The sequence below is a fragment of the Poecile atricapillus genome, chromosome 1 (assembly GCF_030490865.1).
Source record: "Poecile atricapillus isolate bPoeAtr1 chromosome 1, bPoeAtr1.hap1, whole genome shotgun sequence".
NCBI classification, from domain to species: domain Eukaryota; kingdom Metazoa; phylum Chordata; class Aves; order Passeriformes; family Paridae; genus Poecile; species Poecile atricapillus.
In genome coordinates, this window is record NC_081249.1 from 72,883,071 (window position 1) to 72,892,931 (window position 9,861).

The window sequence follows — 9,861 nt, forward strand, 5'->3', positions numbered from 1 at the left end:
GTTAGAACAGTTTTTCCAGGCAAACAAATAAAATTTAAAAATGTGATGATGAGGATGGTTTGCAAACAGTTATCACTGGCGTCCAGCGAACTGAGCTATTGTGTCTGTGTTCCTGGAGCAATGCTGACTGGTGTTCCATCAAGATCTGATGCCCTGACCCTCAGTAATCTTCATTATCCTATTTTACAGTCTTTGCTGGTGTTGGACACTGTGCCACAGCAGCATGGGGCATGGTGAGCCCACCCCTTGTACTCTTCCTAGGCAGGTTCTTCTTTTGCTGGTGTCTGAATTTCATAAGGGAAAACAGGAAAATAAAACGTCTGGTCTGATATTTGGTAATCTGTTGGCCATGCAGAAAATGATGAGGAGTTGAAAACATGTCAATATGCAGATCTTACCACAGTGTGACTGTATGGCTGGAAAACTGTTTCTGTTTTCCATAATCATTTCCCTCAAGTGTCCTCAGCCTTCCAACATCTCAGTTGTTTAGGAATCATAACATGTGAGTTGCTTGGGTAACCAAAATCTGCCTGAACCCCTATATCCAGCTGACTGGGAGACTCCATGTTTCAGCACATGGATCAGTCCTGGAAAGAAATGGTGTCTGGATGTGACATGACTTCCCTGCCACAGGCTCCCACAAGGTGCCCACAGTAAGCTGAGAGTCATGTCCACAGACCTCCTCTGTGGGAGGAGACGGAATTGAACTATTGCAGTACACACTGGTTGTGGTGTTTGATACTCTGACAATATTTGGTGTCATTCTGGTGTTCAAGATGACATGGGTCTCTGCTACAGGCATCAGGAGACGTGTCCTTGGGGACTGAATGAGGTACTTCAGCAAGGTGTGTACTGTGGAAGGAATTGTGCTCTGGAAAGGAGCAGGAGACAACCTAGCAGAGTTCCTGCCATGAGATCACTGCTCTTTCCCTCTGTTTCTTTACAGCTCAGATGAACCTGCAGGAAAGGACCTGCTCTGTTGTGCTTCCCAGTGCCTCTGCTTGCACCGGTTTCAATGAATGTGGGATTCTGTCCATCCTCTTTGAGAGCTCTTCTGAGCTTAGCCTGGACCTAGAGTACTTTGTCCTGATGCCCTCGTGTGCCTGACCTCCATGCCATCCTCCACACACCTGTCTGTTCTGGTGAGGACGTGTTGGCCTCATTTGAGAAATGGGGACAGAGATCCTGTATCATCACAAGACACTGAAAAATCTCTCAAAGGGTAGGGCGCTGAGTGCAGGGAAATACTGGAGACTCAAGTATGACCTAAATCATTGGACCTTTCTTAGATTCTGCTCTGTGCTCAGAAATGAGACTTTAAACTCGGCAGGAAAAGGCATTAACCATTAGCTTCACTGAAGCTTCTAGGAGCTTTATTCAAGATTTCATTGGAACCAAGGACTTATCCAGAGAGATCATGTACCAGTTCCAGGTGCATAAAATACTGTAACCAGTACCGCTGCATAAAATGGATCCTGAAGCATAGTTAGATATATCATATACAGCAATTGCATTATTTTCTTAATTTACATTGGATTTTAAAAGCACGGCTGGATTTGTGAAGAAAAAATCCTGCAGTGCCTACATAGGATGGTACAATGGCAGGTGGCACTGCTGATCCTGCAGCACATCCATGTTAACACAGCTATCCTTATCATGTATATCCCCAGATGCATCACACACCATGCCAGACTCCTGTCTTATTGTTCTGTCTCAAAATCACTGCCATTTCATTACTGATAGATTGAATGATCAAATAAATTTGGCAGATAGCAGATAGCATTTTTTTCTTGACAGATGCAAAATTAGTTGCACATGTCCTTTCCCCATAAAACAATGGGCTCTCTTAGAAAAAAAGGCAAGTAGATGAATTTTTTCCTAGGACCATTTTTTAAAAGAAACATTTTGGTAATATTTTCTACCATGAACTGTTACACTATAAGGTACAATGAATAGAACACTTAATCTTGGTAACAGGGGTCATGAGCAGCTCCCCTAATGCTGGACTAGACCCTCATGGCTTTCAGGACATCTCTCTCGATTGTTCTTTTATGCAGGTTTTGAGCTCTAAATTCTGATTTGGTGGCTGTATGCTGGAAAGTTTCAGCATGTCTCCTGAAGATTCTTCACAGAACTCTTCTCCTCTTTCTGATCTTCAGAATTGATGTAATTCTGTTCCTTCTTAATTAATCTGACCTGTTGTGCTGTGCTACTGCTTTTGCAGTTAGGGCTTTAGCTGCTATTAGAAGCGTGATGAATCATTTATCTTTTCCTGGAAGTGTATTTGAATCTTCCACAGAATTGTCTTCAGTCCATCTTCTCCCTTCCTGTCCAAAAACCTGCATATGTTTCTGCTGTGCCTTTCGTCTGGAAAGTGTTACTGAGTTCAGAACTAACTTGGTCTTAGCAGTTCTAACTGCTTATAATGCTCAGAGTTGTTGTAACACAATGTTCTTTTGAAAAATAATTGTTTTCCCTGCTTTGTCTAAGAAGACATGCAGTGATACCAGGAAAAGTGTGAGCTCCTTGCTCTGGGTGTTTGTCCTGCCGGAACATTTCAGCCAGGCGGGCTGAGGGCCCGTGGCAGCAGGTTTTGTATGAGCATGGCACAGATGGTCCTAATCCGAAGCGCTTACAAGGTAATTGCCATGTCTCTGTACTCATTAGCGTGTGGGCACTTTTCCCAGCCCATGGTGCAGGGCTGTATGTGTGCCTGGCCAGCTGATCCACATAATCACAGCAGTACTTCCCTGCTTCCCTGCTTCCCTGCAGCGACCTGCGATGCTGGGCTCGAGCCACCAACCTCCAGGGCCGTGTTCATGGCTCCTCCATTGTCCCAGGGTCATCTCCTGCACATGAAGGTGCCACACAGAGCTTCTCCGTCCCTGACTTCTGCCAGCTTCTCCTCCAGGGACCAGTGACTCAGGCAGCCACAAGGATGGACTCCACTGCACTTGCTTGACCCTGTTGTCAACAGCAAGAAACACCTGAGGAATTATCTGACAGCATGCAGATTTACCAGGGAAATGTTCTCTGCTGTTACTGCCCCAAAACCATTCATGTCTCTTTAAGTGGAAGTAGCATCACATAATAAGAGAAAATGTACTTACCTAAAAAGGCACTTCTTTGCTCATTTGAGGAGAATTGTTTCCCAAGACTCACTTGCCCTCCTTTTGTGGCTTCTTCTTGCTAAGATGGTTGTCCTGTTTATCTCTTGTTTTTCACACTTCTAATTTGCTTTCTCCGAAAAATATCTGCAAGTAGTTAAATGGTGCTAATATATATCCACCAAGGGATGCTGTAAAATTTTTAAGTGGTGATTGGGTGTTTGGCAGGCAGAAGGTGAATTGCTCTGTCTTTCCATGATCTCACACATCACATAAGGGTGAACAAGGAATTTTCTAAACTGCAAAGTACCAGTGCTGCTGTCATTCAGCAAATGTTTGAGCCACACATTGAACAGCTCCTATTTTCACCAGAAATATTTCACTACAACAAAAGGGAGTTGAAAACCAGAATACCGTCTTGTTTCTCAGCCCCAGAGGTGGTGTTCTCCAGGTCAGAGTTGAGCGGCTCTGAAGGATACTATGGTTGGGAAAGTTTGCACTGCTGTGCTGGGTGGATGAAATTCACCCCTAAATACAGGATTTTATTTGGATATGGTTAGCACCAAGGTCTTATGTCTTCCCTTTTAACTGACCTGTTCCACCCTGCAGGAACAGAAGCTATCATTCTTCAGTGCCTTCTGAAAAATCACATTATTAATAGGTAGAAATTAATAGCCTCTGTGTGTGTGTGTGTGTGTGTGTGTGTGTGTGTGTGTGTGTTAAACCAGAAAGATACTGCCCCACAGGCTGTGGTGCCCTTGCTGTCACCTGTGCTACTGGGTGTCATAAGCTCTCCAGCCTCGCCAGGACCAATAAACAGGAAAAAGTGATACACAGCTAACTTTCCCGGTCTTTCCAGTTTTAGCTGCTTCTGTGCAGAGTGATTTATCTTCCATTTTAACCTGTTCTGAAATAAAATACACTAGCAAGGAGTGAGGACAGAATGGCTGTATTTCAGTGGTTGTGGCTGGAACAGCTTTATGTTGATGCTGAGCACATGTTTATGTTAATAATAATGACATACAAGTCTCATTCCTGCAGAGAACCACGTCCAAATTAATCCCATGCATACAAAACCAAGGCAATTACTCATCATGCACAGGCCACCAAGATGACTGGAGAGATGGAGCACCTTTCCTATGAGAAAAGGCTGAGAAAACTGGGGCTGTTCAGCCTGGAATAGAGAAGGCTCTGGGGAGACCTCATTGCAGCCTTCTAGTACTTAAAGGGGGCCCACAAGAAAGATGGAGAGAGGCTATGTACATGAACATGTAGTGACAGAAAAAGAGGAAATGGCTTCAAACTGAAAGAGAGTAGGTTTAGATTAGATATTAGGAAGAAATTCATTAATGTGGGAGTGCTGAGGCACAGGCTGCCCAGAGAAGTTATGGATGTGTTGGAGTAGAAGTTGGTGTTATGGAAGTGTTTGAGGCTGGGTTGAATGGTGCTTTGAGCAACCTGGTCTAATGTAAGGTGACCCTGTGCATGGCAGGGGGCTTGGAACTAGACAATCCTTAAGGTCCCTTCCAACCCAAACCGTTCTGTGATTCTTTGAGAGGACTAAGGATGTGTGTGTCTGTGCAGAAGCAGGACTGTGGCTGGCAGACAGCAGGATGTCTTGCAGCTGCATGTTGTGTGGTGATGCTGAACCCCTGCATGCCACCCTGAGCCTGTGCAGGCCCTGCTGGAGCTCCTCAGGTGTGTTTTTGCCGCACAGAAAAGATCCTGCCCCGAGAGCCTCCGTGCAGGATTTGCATCCAGCATGGTGGGAGTGACAGCCCAGCCCAGCTGATCTCCCACTGGAGATGGCTGCATCCCAGAGAGTGCAGCTTCCCCACCACCAAAGGAGAGCTTTTACCTGCTTCCAAAATGCCCTGTTCTGGCAATCTGGTACACCTTTGTTGTCCCTGTGGAGCTACACCTGCTTCAGCAGTTTCTGGAGCTGTATGGGGCAGCAGCCAGGACTGGGGAAGCTTTCTGAGAAACCTTTGCTTGTTGCAGTGGGGAAGGGGCGTGGAGGGGGCACAACAGATCTCAGGTTAATTCCTGAGGCTTGCCTGAAAGTGATTCCTCAGAAGGAAGGAGAAAAAGACCTTGCTTTATCTTTTTTTATTTTTCTTTTTTAGTAAATGTAATCTGGTACATAGCAGCCCAAGTTACCAGCATCTCATATTGTAGGTTGCTTCATCCACTCTAAATATCACCTCTTTTCGCAATCTGTCCTGACATATTTCTCTCAGATTATCTCATTTTACTGTGTACAAATGCATCTGTGGCTTTACCTAAAATTAAAGAGGATATATGATAAAAATGGGTTATTCATGCCGAGCGACCAGAAAGTAAAGCTTTTCTTCAGTGTCTAAGCACAAGATTCCCCATAAGTATCTTTGGTACTAGAAAGCCAGTTTATTCAAGCTAAATAGTGAATGTGGGTCACGATTCATCAAAAGACATTCTTAGCTTCCATGACTGTCTCTATAGATGTCTAGTGAAAAACATCAGGATGTGCTGAAACCCTTCTGAAAACTTGCATAATTTGGGAATAAGTGCCTTTTGTGCCCTTGCTAAAGGAGTCTAAAAAACCCGGAAACATGGCTCACACTTTTTAGCTTTGGGAATCAGTTTCTGCATAGATGCCTTTATCAGGCAGGGTATAGAAAGCCTTGAAGGACTGGATGCACTGTTGCAGTGGCCAGCAGCTACAGTAGTCCCACACTACACAATCTGTAGTATCACCAACACGCTCTGCCAAACCCCCACGCTGCAGTGTTTCCAAGGAGACATTAGACCATGTTAGTGTCTCGTAGGAGTTTGAAATCTGCTCCATCTGACATATTATTCAATATCTCCATTAATAGAGCTTGGTGAAACTACCAATCTCTGGTCGAGCTTCTCTCAGGTCAGAGGTCGATAGCTACCCTTGCACATGAATGGGAGTTTTTGGTGTTCACATGTGAAAAAAAGTGGGATAAAGTAGAAAAGAGAACTTGAAAATACTTTGAGGTTAGAGAGGAAACTTACATTGAAATTCCCGAGCCAAATTCCTTGGTGTGCAAGGGGCAGAAATGAGAGCAGAGACTGTCAGAAAACTCAGGGAAACAAATGGAAAAAATGGAAACATTTTGTGTTTTGTTACACTTTAGTCATGTGTTTCAGAGGAAAAATGGATTAAAAGCTGAGGTTTTTCTACTTAAAATTCACATTTTTTGCTTTCTCCACAGGGCCATCACATCAAATAGTCATGAGCACGGAATAGATAAGGGACATGCCCAGGGCAGACTGGAAAAGCACACTTCTCTCCTGGGCCCTTGGGGAGATGAGTGGAGCAGCACTGCTCACATTCATGCTCTGAGATTTGTTTTCTCATCTATTCTTACCCTCCAAAAAATGTGACTGTTTCACAGTATAAATAACAGTTTCACTAGTAAGGCAGTAATGAAATGCTTACTTCGGCCTGGATTTTGACCCTGAACCCCTAAAAAATATCAATGAGCTCTCAGAACTCTTCTTATCCATCGTTACATTACCTCCCTGGGGATCAGACTGGCACACGAGTGGAAGTCAGCTAAATTTTGCGGCCAGAGACATTTAATTTTACAACTTTCTAATTAGAAGGATAATTAAAAATTTTTTAAGACAAGGTCAGAGAAACATCCATCAGGGACAGTCTGGATATCTTGCAGCCTGTCTCAGTGTGGGGTTTGGACTGTGTGATGTCCCAAGGCGTTTTGCAGCCCTCTGCTTTCACACCTTCTGGTTGGAATGGTTGGACGGCTGCAGCCGGCTCAGCTCCGGACGCAGCACCCTGCCTCACCGGCTGTGCTGCGTGAGGCTTTTGCTGACAGGGAAGACAGGAGCCTCTCCAGGTGTGAGAATGTTAAAAGCAAATATAATTTGCTTTTTTGCAGAGCCAAATGCCTTCCCATCCTTGCCAGAACCACTCATGTGTCACCTCAGTGACATTAATTTTACTCTCACTTCATGCTGGAGAGCTGGACTGGGTTATGGATGATGACTGAAGAATGTTACTGTCTTTAGTAAAGCGTTTGGGCTGCATGCTTCTGTTTTCCAGCCTTGTGAGAGGCTCTTGTGTGAAATACTGTTGCTCCCCAAGGAGGGATATGGGTCAGACCTGATGAGTTTGCTTACTGGATTAGTGGACAAGGGGGAAACAGTGCAGTTCATCCAGCTGTCAGGGGTGCATTTAGTAATGCATTGCACAACAGATTGATTTGCAAGGTCAGAAAGCATGGCACAGAATAGGCAAGAAAATGTTGAAAGGGATGAAAAAGTGGCTTAAGGGCAGAGAAAAGGCAAAGTCGTTAATGAGGAAAATTTTAAGCAGTTATCTTTATTATCGTACACCTCTTTTATCTTTGTGCCAGTTCTCTTGAGAAAGTTACTTGGAAAACAGCGAAGGGGCAGGATGGTCTAGTCTGGGAGGATGGCAAAGGATGCAAATGCAGAGTTGAGGTGCCTTCTAGAATTCTCTTTTCTGTCCTCAGGAACTGGGGACAGGAACCAGTTTACATCAGATTCAGACTGAACCCAGAAAGCAGAAGCTCATGAGCAGAGGAGTCAGTCTGCTTCTGTGGGAATCCAGGCTCCTGCTTGCACACACAGCAGGACTGAGTTTTCCCCCTTTGCTTTCACATCTTCTCCCCAGGCCCCCCTTTTGTTTGAAAACAAGATATTTAAGTCCTGGGTTTCAATTCACCAAACAGATAAAGCTTTCTCTCAGTGATGCCCAAGAGGTTGTCTTTGCCACTCTCATGACCAGGCCAGGCAGTGCTGAAGTGCTGGAACACGGGGAGACCCTGCAGAATGACCCTACACAGCTCCAGAGTCTCTGCTTTGTAAGAGTCTTTGAAAAATTGGTTACAGTGGGTCAGTTCAAACATACCTGAGCTGTAGATCTCTTTGACAAGTTCTGAGACCTTCTTGGCTTGAGGCAAAAAGGTGAAAGCATAGGTTCTTGACATCCCTTTCAGATTAATTTCTGCATGAAATTATTAGGAAAAATGGTTGTGATGGCATTGCTTCTGGAAAATTAGGGCTTTTTTTTTTTCTGCTTCTTCCTGGTTCTCAGATTTAACACATTTTCTTTTTTCAGCTATATGCTAATTAACATCAAACTGTAATGAGATAGAATAATTTAAAAAATAACTTAAACGAGCCAAGAGTTATAAAAATAACAAATCCTGTGGGTAGCATCCAAAAGACTTTCTATCATGCTGACTGATTAGAAGACTCACTTAATTGTCTGTATGGAAATTTTGTGTCACTAATTCCTGGCATTCAGAAATTTTGAGATTTTAAACTTAACAGGCTCACATCACTTCTATTTGTTTTTTGACTGATTTTGTAACCTCTACACTGCAGGCTCCTTTGTTTTGATATGAGGATTCTTTTCTGAAAAGTCAAGGAAAAGGAGCTTTTTTAATTCTTGAAAGCAAGCTGAGATTCTCTGATGTTCACTGTGTTTCAACAACAGTGGTCTTAAAATATTGCTGATGCTGGGCATGTCACAAAGGCTATAAGGAACTATAGAAGTAATTTATATTAAATATGAAGAAAATATATACACAGATTTCAGTCTCAAAAATTCTCTTTTTCAGTGTTACGACATTTCCATCAGAAATTGGACTGACTGTGTGCTGTTGGGCTTTCACTAGGCTGGTGGTGCAAGGTGGACAGCCTGGTTGGGAAAGCAGGTCACACAACATGATTTTTTTAAGGGTTGCATTCTGGAGGATTTAAATTCATTCCTAAAATGACTAGAAAGGGTCTGATTCAGGTATACCCGTGGCTGCTTGTCATACACACCAGGATGGTGCCCCATTTGTTTGGGTACAAGGGATGTTTCCACCTCCATCCCACTCCACACTTCTTGCAAGCCAGGGCTGGACTCTCACAGTGGCTATCCAGATGGGGCCAGGAGATGGATCCCAAGGAGAGCTGGACTCCCTAGGGAAAATGATGTCATGTGGTACCTGTAGCCCTACATCATGGGAGCTGGACCCCATTGCAGCCCTGATTCCTGGGGCAGAGGACTGAAGCTCTGCATGGCTGATGCCTTTGGGGAAAGGGATGTCAGGGGTATTGATGCTGCACCATATATTTCAGCAGACCAGGTCTGCTCAAGGTCCTGCTAACTGCAACCAATACCTTGGGTATGAAGCAGAACTGGGAGACAGCCAGTTTATCTCCCAGCTTCTTCCCTACAGCTGAAAACACATGTGACACCCGTGGTGAAGAGTGATTTACAGAAGCAGTCCCAGCAGCAGTTAAACTGGCCACAGCCAAGCTTTCTTCAAAAGCTCATCATTCCCCTTTCAGAGGGTTTACTTAAGGGAGGGTCCGACTTGAGCAGACAGGCAGTGCCTGAAAGCTCAGGAGACAAGGGAAAGTGACGTAGGAGGGACCGAGCTGCATCATCATTCCTGGTATCAAGCATGGCTGTGGCCATAGCTGAGCTTTCTCTATAATGGTGCTGTTTAAAAACTGTGCTCAGGCCAGGCTCTCCTTCATTAAGAGCAGCCAGATGGACACCATAAATCAGCTGGAAAGCTCTGGGCCAAACTCCATGCTCACACTGATTCAAACAGCCCCATTTAATGTCACAAATGGGATTTGCGCAAACGGAGCCCAGAGCAGAATTTGGCCTTCCATGTTTGTTTAGATTAAGAAATTTGGACAGTAAAAGCCCACTTATATTCTGGCTAGCAGGGTGGGTATCAGAGCACTGGAACAG